The sequence below is a fragment of the Jaculus jaculus genome, chromosome 12, assembly GCF_020740685.1.
Source record: "Jaculus jaculus isolate mJacJac1 chromosome 12, mJacJac1.mat.Y.cur, whole genome shotgun sequence".
Classification (NCBI taxonomy): Eukaryota; Metazoa; Chordata; class Mammalia; order Rodentia; family Dipodidae; genus Jaculus; species Jaculus jaculus.
In genome coordinates, this window is record NC_059113.1 from 81,569,958 (window position 1) to 81,584,441 (window position 14,484).

A 14,484-nucleotide genomic window follows, 5' to 3' on the forward strand; every position below is an offset into this window, starting at 1 on the left:
AGCCTACTGTAGAAAACTCAAGACATTTCTGCCAAACAAAACAACTTATTTCTTATTTCCATCTTCATTTTGTTTACATTGTTTCTTTCAGTGATATAGTGATTTATAATATATTTCTTAAAATTTTTTTTCTGAAAATATTCTACAGATACATCTTAAATTATTTTCTTAACTTGAAAGTATAGATACTTAAAACCAATAGGCATTGTCTTGGAGACAATTTACTAATAAAAGGGTTAATCTCCCATTAGTTTTCTGAGACAATTGTACTATTGGAAAAGATATAGTGAATTTCTAAGAACTATTATAAGTTCTATTTAAATAAGTTCAAATCTCTCACCAGTGCTTTGAGCTATGAGAGACCTAGTCTGAAGTTGGCCTGTGGTACAAGTGACAGTGGGAGACATTGGCTAAGATGAAAACTAACTGAGTTACAGAAAATGTATAAAATAATATAGCTTTCTGTGGATTTAAATCAGCTTTAAATAGCACTTAAAATACATTCCCATCACTCCTTTTGAAACTTAATGTTCATGAGCCTATGATAAAGTATCATGTTCACATGGATGGAGCATAACTATACTTTTATTGTGAAATGAATATATCAGTCTGTTTGTGGGAATGTAAGATGGTACAACCACTTTGGAAAGCAATATGGAGACTCCTAAAAAAGCTGACTATATAATTACCAACAGACCCAGTTATACCCTTACTGGGCATCTACCCTAAAACCTTCAACCCTCAGTCCAGAGAGATTTGCTCAACCATGTTAAGAGCAGCTTAGTTTGTAATAGCTAGGAGCTGGAATCAACCCAGATGTCCATCACTAGAAGAATGGGTAACTAAGATTTGGTACATCTGCACAATGGAATTCTACACAGCAGTAAGAAAAATAGCACAATGAAATTTGAGGAAAAATGGTTGAACCTGAAACAGATCATTCTCAGTAAACTTACCCAATCACAGAAAGATAATCGCTGCATAGTCTCACTCATCTACAGCACCTAACCTGAATCTACCCAAGATGCCTTACATACCCAGCAAGTATCTCAAGGACTACACAATAGAATGGGTGGGGAGGGAGGGGAGAGCAAGGGAGGGAGTGGGGGAAACAAATCTACACAAAAACAGCAATGGTACCATAAAATTCTACTTCCTAAAAGGCAGACCAAATGGTTGAACCTTCACCAGGCCCTTAGAGAAAACACCTGAGTCACAAGGCCCTGGAGAGAAAATGATGAAGACTGACATTAATCTTCTACAACTTCTCTCCCTCTCTCTCTAACCCTTTTATATTACTTATCTTTTCCTTCCTTCTCTTTATGGGTACTCATCTGAAACTCCCAGTTCCAACTAGTGGCTACCATCCACAATGAGATTTTGATCAGAAAGACCTACAAGAGTTCCCAAAAGAATTACAGGTTTCTGTCATAGTACTTGATGACCCACCAAAGGTTAGTGGTAAGACCCTACTGCTGAAGACACTACATGCAATTGACATGTAACATGAACAACATGACTAGAAGCTGGAAGACAGTCAGTCCCCAGTCAGAGACTCTAGTGCCAGAAGGTACTACCTGGGCAACTGGGGGAAAATGATCAATATCTGTCCAAGCAACTCATGGTCTAGCTTACTTAGCAGCAAATAACATGTCATGATGCTCACACAAGTGCAATAGTGCCACACACCCATGGTGGGAAACCAACTGCTCTTTATTTGGCTGATCTTCTCAGTGGAATGGAACCCATAGCTGGAGCTGGAAAAAAAGTCAGAACCATATCCAAACATGAGACTGCTCTCCATTATCAAGCTCCCACCAATTGTGGGCTACAAGAGGGCTTACACCTATTAAATTATCTTTCTAAAAAAATAAATAAATAAGGGTTATCACATTTGTCTGGTCCTAACTTTACTCTCCACTGGAGAATCTGCTCTGTTCTTCAGATTCATGCAGATCCTAAGGAAAGAACAACCCCATCATATCTCTAAAGTGTCCCAGCTAAAACTAAAAATAATTGGTGAAACAAGCAAGGGTGCTTGGTGAACCTGCTACCAGCACAAGGGTGAAGGAGATTGACCCAGAGAACAATCAATTCCTACCAAATCAGATATGTAGAGACACAGAGGATCCCAAGAGCTCATCACTGAAGCAGACCTAAAATGAACCCAATATGGCTCAGGGAAATTTAGCAGAAGAGGGGACAGAAAAAATATCAGAGCCACATGTTGGGTCATAATATGCAGAGACATTTCCTCCTACCCATAACTGAGGACTAACTCCACAATGGATGACCCATATACCTCAACAAGGAGGGGCCAGCTGGAGTGGGGAGGACAGGGAGGAGGCTAATAATGGTACTAACTTGACTGTATTCACTGAGTGCAAAACTAATTAATAAAATTAATAATAAAATAAATAATTTAACTAAAAGCTATTAGAGGTTGGCACAAGGGCTTACTGATTAAGGTTAAGGTGCTTGCTTGCAAAGCCTAACAACCAGAGATTGATTCTCCACTTACCATGTAAGCTAGAAGCACAAAGGTGAGGTAAGGACAAGGTTACACATGCCCACTAGGTAGTGCAAGCATCTGGAGTTCGATTTCAGTGGCTGAGGCCCTAGCATGCCAATTCTTTCTCCCTCTCTAAAATAATAACAATAAAAATTATATGATTTAATAAACACTATTACATATACATACTCCATGACAAGTCATAATAATTAACTATAGGATTATCTGTGTTTATGCTCATACATTTTCCCTAAAAAAATGTATGTTATTTGTCTTTTTCTCCAAAAATTCTACAAGGTAGTTTTTATAATTTAGCAAACAAGTGGTCACTATTTAATACCTAAAGAAAAATAAAAACACAGAGGAAACTATAGTCCGATTTCATATGATTTTTTGTGAAAATTATTTATAGTAAGCATTATTTTTTATTTTACTTTTATAGAAAGTCATATTTTATTTATCTTACATTGAGAAGTAAATAGTTACACAGACATGTATTTACTGAAATTATGATTTCTAAACTATTTATTTATGTATATGAACAAAGAACAAAATATCATTCTATCAATTATTGCTTAAAATCAATTATAGTAAAAATTGAGATTTACTGATGATGAAGATATAGGTGTAGTCCTACATATATATGATCTTTACACATGTGGACTTACTTTGTCATCATTATAAAAATCATGTTCTGAATGTAAGAGTTTGATTATGCATATAAACTCTATTAAATATGTTTTATATAGAAACATATCCCTGCTAAAGTATTAACTTGTATACCTTTACATTTGGTATCAAGTTAAAATGTGCAAGATCTTTGTAATTGGTGTAATGTAGAAAGCTTTTAGAAATAAAAAATATTAACACTTGCAAACTTTTTAATAATAATGTAATGACTATTGATTAAAAATAATGATTAAAAATATAATTATTTGCACTTTTCTCTTTTAAATGTCTCAATTTATTTCTTGAGTTTTTCATATTAAATTTCCTATGTGTATTTATTTCAACTCTATGAACTTCTGAGTGAGGCCACTTTTCTGTGGTTAATTATAGATTCATTGAAACTATTATATTTCAATATGTGATTAGTCAGAAGACACTTTCTCTTCATTAAATCCTTTCTTTTACCTTGACCTTTATGCCCAAAGCATGTTGGATATTAATTTACAGGATTTGTTCTCTGGATAGCTACAGCAAAACTGGTGAGCATTCTTCATTTTCTTGCCACACTATCACCTCTCCTTTCTACATGCCCAGTGCATTCATTGATTTGCTCCTACTCGGCTTCTCATTAACACCTATCTTAGGACATTTCATTTGAGGGGCAGATTTCTTCAACTGTGGTGAGCAAAGTTAATTTTGCATAATCTCTTAAGCCAAATTATTTATCACATTAGGAAAAAATTTTAAATAACTTTATTTACTAAATAGTGACATATGAGAAAAAAGCAAATATATTTGACATTTAGAAATAATAGCTAAGAAATATGGGGAACAGGACAGATATTTTCTCTTCCTGTTATTTCTTGCATATGTGGATATCTTTGTAACAATGTGGCACTAATTGAGACTTACCACAGCAATATGCAAATTTATTCTGCAAAATACGAGGTTAGGAAGACTCTTCTTTGAGTTTATTTCTGGATAGTGCTAACTGTACAAGTCTTCATAGACTTATGTGTTAACCTCCCATTGATGAATGTGTTTACTGGTCTCAAATTTTTGGGAAAAAAATACATAATTCTGGTAAGAAATTTAAGGAAAAACATTTTTTGATGAACACATCATTTGAATGATGAAATGACTGAAATCATAACAGAAAACAAATTTAGCTATATGTAACAACTTTCCTGATGTAGTTTATCTGTGAAATTTAATTGAAAAATTTAGAGTTGTACTTCCTATATAGTTCATTATAGTTAAAGAATTACAAGTATATTGCTATTTTTCTACATGGACAATTTTATTTCTGTAGAAAAAGATTAGGACTTTTTATATAATAGTCTAGTAGTTGAAGAATAAGAAATATTTCTCAAATCTGGACAGACATGATGATTATATAAAGAAAATTTAAAATGTAGATGTAAAAACTTGGCCTCAGATATTTATGAATCAGAACCAGGATGGATTCGTAGAGAATGAATTCCTAAGCTATTCTGTAGATACATCGTATGGAATACCTCCTATGCAGTACAAGAAGTGAGAACTGGGAGACTTTCTAGGAAGTATAGTTGCCCCAAAATAACAAATTCTCTTTTCACACATATCTTTATAGAAGTGTTCTCCCTTCAAGGATTATCTCATGATGTGATATCTGAAACTTCCTCTAGCAAGAATAATTTAAGAATTAAGCTCCATAACAAAAGTACAATTATAAGGACATATATGAAGTATTTGGATAAATGTAATTAATCCTTTGACAATTTTTTTTGCCAAAATAATATAAACCTAGTGAAGTTACAAAGAAATATCACTATATGTTAGTTGAAATTGGCAACCTAGAAATGAAATTTATGTAGAAGGGCAATAATCTGACATTAAAGCTTAATTCAGAATTAAGAGGGCTGAACAAAGTTGTCTACAGCTTACTACAAATCTATCTGTTATTGTTGGAAGTACTAATAAACAACACTGACAGCAGTAATAACAAACAACAAAAAAAAATTTCAAATATGCTTATATATACATATGCAAACAATGAATCATCTCTTGGGAACTAGTACAAATAACTTGGAAAATAATAGAATGGACAGAGTTTATAGTTACAGCAAGTAGAAAGCACTGAAAATAAGAGTAAATGGTGTTGATTTGTAGAACATGTTCATATTTCACCTAGGAAACCTTACCACATATGATCTTATCAAAACATGATAGAAATTAACATGTCTGGACACCGAAGTATTATAATGTTCCAAGTATACTGAGTCACCAACAAAGGACAAGTTAGAATGAATTAATTCCTGCTTCCTTGTAAATGCCAATGAAGGGCCTTATTTTTTTTTAAATATTTAAATATTTATTCACTTGAGAAGGAGAAACAGAGAGAGTATGGATGTGCCAGGACTATCTGTCACTGCAAACACTCCATGTGAATATGCGTACTTTGTGAATCTGGCTTTTCCGTGGGTACTAAGAAATCAAACCCAGGCCAGCAGTCTTTGCAAGCAAAGGATTTTAACCTCCGAGCCATCTCTCCAACCCAAAGGGTCTTATATAAAACAACAACAAAAAATATTTGACTATATCATAAAAGACTTCTATAGGACAGCAGCAGGTCCCTCTCTCAGGGAAGGTTGACTCTTGTTACTGGACAATTTTTCTTCCATCACACTTAGATATAGTCCTCTACAGGAAGTCAGTTTTCCATACCTCCTCTCCTCCTATTTAAGTGGCATAAAGACCCAAATTCTAATCACTTCCATTAACATATATATATCCCATACACACACACACACACTCATTAAATAATTTTGCCTCTTTTTCATATTTTTTTTGTCAGTCTATTCCACTATGCCTCATGCATAGATCCTGAGAAGGTAAAGGAAAAATTCTTCCCTTCCTTACTGAATTTTGAAAATGATGAAAGAATAGAGGTCATTGAACATTATTATATTTTGAGGATTCTCACTATCATTTTCAATGAAGAAAATGAAGTTTATGTCATAATAATGTGTTGGGACTGGGGAAATTTCTCAGCCGTTACAGGACCTGCTTGAAAACTTGCCAGCTTGTCTTTCCGCAGCACCCATAGAAAGTAAAACTGGTGCAAATGTCTAGCATTACTTTGAAGTGGAAAGACCTGGCATGCACACGTGTGGCACTTAAACACACACAAATAAATAAGTCAAGAAGTATTTTTAAAAAGAGGAATGGTTTGAAAACTGTCCTTTCTTTGGTCAGAACAATGTAAATTTAAACTGGTAGCACATTGGCCCAGATGAAGAATCGAGTACCTCTAGCACTTGGCAAATATGTACAGAGCGTGACAAGTAAACAATTACCATCACTTAGAAAGCAATCTGTAATTGTGATGAGAAATTTACGAAGCAAATGTTTTATAACTCAGCTACATTAATTCACGTGCCAATGGATTACAAGAATAGCTAAAATAAAGTAGTATGAGTGAGTGATTATCAAAAGCATAATCTGGAAAAAGGAAACAATACAAAACTATACACAACATGATTTTATGAATATAAAAGGGAAATAAAGAATACAAGATGAAAATACTCATGGAGAATGTTTTTGAGCAAAAACGCATGATCTTTGTTTCTTGAAAATATATGTAGGGAATACTTATTGTATGTAAGAAAACAGTGGAAGGGGTAATTCAACATTCTGCATGTAAATTATTTCCTGGGAAGGAAATCAAAGCAAGAGATAAGTGATGGAAGCTTGACATATACCAGAAGCTTTCATTTCTGAAATTGAGTGATGGGGAAAGACTGATAACTTTGTAAAATAGTCTTAAAATAAGCATAAGCATAAATATGATATAAATTTGGTAGCTACTACATGTTCTAAAATAGCACAGTAGAATTTATAGTAAGAGCCAGGATTAAGTGGAATTTCTAGAAGTGAAAATTAAAAATATATAGTGTTCTGGGTTAGCAATATATATATATACTTATATTTATATATATATATATATTATAAAGCAACATTATTTAGTAAAATTAAGAACATAAAATTATAAAATATATGTAAATACATGTTAAAATTTTAAAGAATTATCTTCATTTTGTTTTTGTAACTAATTCATCTTTTTTTCTTTCAGGAGGCTCTTGTCTGATGTATATTCATATGCATATTTATTTGTGATCCATAAATATCCACAGATATGTATTTCTAGTTATTGCCAATAACATGTAAAAAGCAATGCAATACAATGGCTTATTAAGCATATGCTTCTAGAAATGCTTGTGTGAACCTGACAGTTGCATACATACAAGACACCATGCAGTTCTACACAATGCATACACTTGATTACAAAAACAAAGGACTATGTGGCCCACATGTATAATATGAAACTTTACATTGTTATAATAGAGGATCTGTCTACTCCTTATAACTAAAGTTTACTTACTGATTTCTGGTAACTGAGCCCCAGAAGCTTATACACACCTGTTGGGTATTGAAGTGTAATAACTGCATCTGGAGGCTATAGCAGTCACTGAGCTCCACCACCTAGATTTACAGTATACTCCATGAGGTTTATCTAATCACAGACTTGTCTAAGGATAAATTTTTCAAAATATGTACCATCTGGAGGCCAATGAGATACCTCAGCTGGTAAAGTGTCTACTGTGCAATTAGGGAAACACAAGTTCAATCACCAGTGCACACATAAAAAATAGAATATTTACCTTATTGACACAATACTTACCTACCTATAGTTAACATGAGAAATAATATATGCCACTTTATCCTCTTCCTTGCTATGTTCAATATTTGGCCACCACTGAACTAAACTGAGAAAAAGACAAAGTAGTAATAAAAAATTTCACTCCATATACACACATAAATTCTTCCTAGAAAAGTTGGATTAGAAGGTTTATATAGCATTTAGTAAGGATAGAAACATTGTCTTCCATGTCTACATGGCTGAGATTCCAGGCCTGAGACTTTCAGAAGCTTAGTCTGAGTAGCACTTTCTTCCATAAGAGGGCTAGGATTACAAGATTTCAGAGGCCCCTTACAGTCCTCTGGGTATATACATAGTTAAAATGTTCTGGAGTGGACTGGAGAGATGGCTTAGCAGTTAAGTGCTTGCCTGTGATGCCTAAGGACCCAGGTTAGAGGCTTGATTCCCCAGGACACACGTTAGCCAGATGCACAAGGGGGCACACACATCTGGAGTTCGTTTGCAGTGGCTGAAGGCCCTGGCATGCCCATTCTCTCTCTATCTCTATCTGACTCTTTTCTTTCTGTCTGTTGCTCTCAAATAAATAAATAAAAGTTAAATTAAATTTTAAAAAAATTGGAGTGAGGGGCAACTCTTCTTAGCAGGTGTAGCTGCCTGCAAGTGGTCCATATTCCTATAAGTAACCATAATATAACTCATTAATTCACAAAACTAAATTTGGATAACATCATTTTTTCGGTTTTTTTTTTCTTCTCAGTCTGGGTCGAATAAAAAATGGCTTTGAGGGAGGAGTCATAGAATATGGTGATACATCTTATGGAATTTATGAGAAATAGACAAGCGGTTTGAACTTCCAGAGGAAAGAGATTTTGAAACTATTACTAAATGGAGAAGATTGTGTGATAGATATTAAATTGGTGGTTACTGATGGAAAAATAGGTTATTTGAACTCTTTTTCAAGTCAACTTGGACTTGGACAGTTCCCAGTGTAAGACCAGTGTCTCCAGTAATTAAACCTTTCTCCTCTCTTTGGTAGGGGTAGTGATGGAAACTAGTACCTTCACAAAATGAAATTTGCATTCTGCCATCAGATTAAATAGTGGAAGGTAGCCAGGAGTGGTGGTGTACTCCTTCAATCCCAGTACTTGGGAGGCAGAAGTAGGAGGATAACTGTGAGGTTGAGGCCAGCCTGAGATTACACAGTGAATTCCAGGTCAGCCTTGGCTAAAGTGAGACCCTACCTTGAAACAAAACAAACAAAAATAATAACAAAAATGTGAAGGGTAGACAGAATGCCTTCATTTTCTGTTTTTCAGTTGTCTTTAGCTCAAGATGCATTTGATATACTTATGTTATTACAACATATTATACATAAATATGTATTTATATATTCTCCTAAGTGGTCACAAAATTGCTGAGAAAAAATTACATGCAGCATATTCTACCAAGCAAAATAATAAACCATATTGTTGAAAGAACCACAGTAGTAAAAACAATGAAATGAGGAAACATTACATTTAAGGGTTGACAGTATTTTTATCATAATGATAAATGTAAATAGGATGGTCTCTAATAAATGAGTATGTTCTAAAAAGTAAATGGGGATGGAGACATGGCTTAGTGATTAAGGAGCTTGCCTGTCAAACCGAAGGACCCAGGTTTGATTCCTTGTAAGCCAGATGCACAAGGTGGTGCATGCACTTGGAGTTTGTTTGCAGTGGCTCGAGGTTCTGACACACCAATTGTCTCTATATGCCTATTTCTCAAATAAGTAAATAATAAACAGTAAATGGAATTCTATCTCTAATAAAAATCCTCCCAACTACAATGTGTGTCTTCAATATTTTATTTATTTATTTAAATGAAAGAAGCAGATATATATGTAGAAAGCAAGTCAGAGTCTCTAGCTACTTCAATTGAACTCCGGACACATGTGCCACTTTGTACCTCTGGCTTTACATGTGCACTGGGGAATTAATCCGGGTTTCTTTCACTTTTCAGGCATGCAACTTAACTGCTAAGCCATCTCTCCAACCCAAGCAGGTGTACTTTTATCATAAATTTTGGTAATATTATGCCAATAATCATTAGTATCTTCTTGAAGACTGTTCAAAAACTTTTCCATGTTAATTTGTCCTTGTTGATTCTACAGAAGGATATATTATATTGCAATTCCAAAGCTGATCTGAGAGGAAATCTTTTTACATAATGTTTTGTTGAAGAAGTATATCTTGAATATAGACATAAAAATGAGACTAAAGTTGGTTGTAGCAATTGGCACCCTTAATAAGAAGGCAAACACTTTTCAGCAGGACAATTGGACAGAAGGGCATATTCTGAGCCATACAGGACTGTGGAGATTTTGAATATTGGTAAGAAGCACAAAGTTCATTTTGCATTGTGAGATGGACTCAAGCAATTTGGAGGTAGGAGAATGTTATATTGATCTTAAGTGTACCCACAAAAGCTGACATGCTAAATGTGAGGAAGATAGCCTTATCTCTACTAGAAGGTGGTAAAACCTGTTATGAATGATGAGGCTTTACTGAAAGGAATTTAGGGCATTGAGGCTATGTACCAAGAAAGGCACATAGGGATCTGGATGCCTCCCACTTTGTCACAGTTTTCCAGCCATCATGCAGAGTAGCTTTGTTCTAGCCACGCTAAAACAATATGGTGCTCCCTTTCTCCATATGTTTAAAAGCAAGAAAGTGACTGTGGTTAGAGATCTATTTAACTGGGATCCAAAGTAAGTCCTTTCTTTTAAGTTGCTTTTCTGAAGTATTTTGTCACAGTGTTCATACGTTAAATAACCATTTCAGCTTTTGTGGACTGGCATTTCTTTAGATGACCACTGAAACTTCAGTTCAGTAATTTCTCATACAAAATGGATTAAATGGAGAAATCTTCCATTTTCTATTGAAGTATCACCATCAATAATTTCCAATTTTCATAGATGTAAAGCACTCAGAGAGCTAACTAGGTCATGTTTTATCCATTTAATACAAATTATTCTGGCAATTGAATCATCAAGGACACTAGTTTTAGTTTAGTGGAAAATGCACACTATTAATTTATATGTTTTTGTTGTTGTTGTTCGGAAGTACATAAGTCAACATTTAGTGTTCAGAAGAGACATGGACACAGAGCAAAGATGTGGCAGGGTCTCAGCTCCACTCCAGAAATGAGGTGAACTAAGACAAAGCACTTCCACCTGGCGCATATACTCTGGAAGGGCATGGAGAAACACAGATCTAAACATTCATAAAAATAAGACCTGAACAGGAAACCATCATGTTATCATGTACCTACAGAATGGTTTGAACAAGGAACCCATTCATCACCCCAGTTCCCACCCTTCACTTGCCAGCATAAAAGAGAGAGAGAGAGAGAGAGGAGAGAGAGAGAGAGAGAGAGAGAGAGAGAGAGAGAGAGAGAGAGAAAGAAAGAAAGAAAGAAAGAAAGAAAGAAAGAAAGAAAGAAAGAAAGAAAGGTAGATAGATAGATAGATAGATAGATAGATAGATAGATAGATAGATAGAAAGAAAGAATGGCTGGAGAGATCGATTACCAGTTAAGGTGCTTGCTCAACTCCCCAGATCCCACATAAGCCAGACACACAAAGGTGACACAAGTGCCAGTTTGTATTTGCCCACTAGGTTCACAAGCATCTGGGGTTTGATTATAGCGGTGAAGCCCTGGACCCTCAATTCTCTCTCTCTCTCTCTCTCTCTCTCTCTCTCTCTCTCTCTTTCTCTCTCTTTCTCACTCTTCCTCTCTAAAAAATATAAATAAATAAATAATAAAAGGGTCAGTCACAATATGTCTCCCTGTCCCCAAACACCCTTTAAAAAAAGAAAAGAAAAAAAAAATCTCGGTACACACTAAGGGTTTGGGAAGGGTACATTCTCCTTCCTTCCTACCAACTCAAAAGCAGACTGGGATAAATAAATGAGCTGGGATTCCCCCTACCCCAGTGTCAGCCCTGCACATGAGAGTTCTGAATGTGACTCAGAACAATCAGCAACTATCACCTTCTTCTCACCCAATGTCACCAAAGTACAAGGCTTCCCTGCCTCCTCACTAGACGCTCCTCCATTCACAGCTGTACTCCACCTCCTGACAGCTGGGGCTCACATCCCTGTAAGACATGCCTCCTCCAGGGAACCCCTCTCTGTCCTTTATCCCTTACACTCTCACCTCCCACCAGAGGCTGCAACCATTGTAAGTCTTCCTGCACTGAGGCTTAGCTCTGGAGCAGTATGGTCATCTTGTTCTGCATGGTCCTCTATAAGCCTTCTCACAGAGCCGGCAGCCATCGGGCAAAGTATCCCATGACTGAGGGGGTGACACTTACCTTCACATCCATAACAGGTGTAATACAAAGGCCCTCTTAGAATGAACTACCTATCCACGCTCCCTCGAGATTTCATTTGTCTTGCCCCTCCCTCCCTTCCACCCTTAGCCAACGCATCCACACAGAGACACAGACATAAGCACAACATACACAAAGGGGAATTGAGGTAGACATTGATTTGGTTTGATTGCTAAGACCTAACTAAGAAATTAGTCAGGCTGGAGAGATGGCCTAGCCGTTAAGTGCTTGCCTGTGAAGCGTAAGGACCCAGGTTGGAAGCTCGATTCCCCAGGACCCACGTTAGACAGATGCACAAGGGGGCTCACACGTCTGGAGTTCGTTTGCAGAGGCTGGAAGCCCTGGCGCGCCCATTCTCTCTCTCTCTCTCTCTTTCTCTCTCTCCCTCCCTCCCTCCCTCCCTCTCTCTCTCTCTCTCTCTCTCCCCCTTTCTCTCTCTCTCTCTCTTTCTCTGTCTGTCACTCTCAAATAAATAAAAAAATAAACAAACATTTAAAAAAAAGAAACTAGTCACCAGAGAAGTTCCCTTGCCATCAAACTAATATGGGCTGTTTTCTAGGAGAGCTCAAGGAAATGAGAAAAATGATGACCAATCAGGGAGCAGACAGAAGAATGTAAAGGGTAAAAAGAAGAAAAGAAGGTACTCCACAAAGACATGGCCTTCCTTAGGAATCCTGAAAGATGTGCTCCCCACTTCCATACACCACAAACATATCACAGGCCCCTGAAAGAATCCACCCCTACCCCATCCCCTTACCCATGTGACAGAAACTTGAATTTCTTTTTCTCTGGCTATCTCAATTTTTATGCTGTTTCATATTTTGAAAACAACCTGTTTAATTTTTAATATAATATTTTAATCACACTTTTATATTATAAAATATTTTGGACACAGAGAATTTTGATATCATTTTCACAACATTTTTAATGGTTGAACTAATTTATTCCTAAAACTATTTATTTTCCTTATGGTGCATAATAACGTTTTATTGTGTTTTTTGGTGAAATTTATTTTATATTCAGAAACATACTCATTTTATTGTCGTTCACTTTTCTTGATGTCAATATCAGTCAATATTAAGAACATAATGGCAGATTTTAATAAAGAACTACAATTATTTATATATTGTAATCTTTATTATGATTTAGCATTCATATGTATGATTAGAGGGTTTATAAAAATGGATCTTTTTTTGTAACTGCAGAGGTAAAAGGACTCTATGAGAAATAAGTAATTGAACATGAAACACACTACTGGTCAAAGCTTTGTCACTCAGAAATGATTGCAAGACCATTAAATTCTACAAAGTACTGCCTTTCATAAGCATTTAGTACTCAGGCTTTGTACTATAACACATGCCTGTTTTGGCAATGAAGAAGGCTACACTTGACAGATCCAGCTGGTGTTTGTGAAGACTACACAAAGCATAATTGCAAGAGAATTTCATGTAAAGTTACACAGAAGTAAAAGAAGCCTGCCCCAAACAATACACTGCCTCCAGGAAGCCTTTATTCCCAAATCTCCATCTGCTGCAGGGAACCTAGCACCTAAGGTTATGGGGGAAACCTGAATCAAAACCCCACAGCTTGTAAATCAATCAATAGAGTAAATATATAAAATAAAATAAAAAAAATATATTACGTAGCTTTAAAGAAAATGTTTAATAGACTTAAGTAGGAAGGAATAGATAGTGTATGTATTGACCAAGCAGTTAAATTTGAAATTAATAAAAAAGGTCTTGAAATAAGTTTATTCATTAAAATGAATATAATAGTGAAATTGCATGCTTAAAGTTAAAAATTAATAAGAGGTGGGTGGAGCTGGAGGGATGGCTTAGTGGTTAAGGCACTTGCCTGCAAAGGCAAAGGACCCAAGGTTGATTCCCTAGAACCTATGTAAGCCAGATGCACAAGGTGGCATATGTTTCTGGAGTTTGTTTGCAGTGGCTAAAGGCCCTGTTGTGCACATTCTCTCTCTCTCTCTCTCTCTCTCTCCCTCTCTCACTGTCTCTAAAATAAATTAACTAAAAAATACTTTAGAAATTATAAAGTTAGTGAGAGAACTGTTAAGATGTCACAGTGGTGAAGTGAACTTCCTTCAAAAGCATGAGGAACTGAGGGGGCCCAGATTGCCAGAGCTCAAATCTATAATACTAGTCCTGCATGGAAGCAGAGACATGACAAACCTGAGCCACCATCTCCAGAATCATTAGAGGCACACCTCCT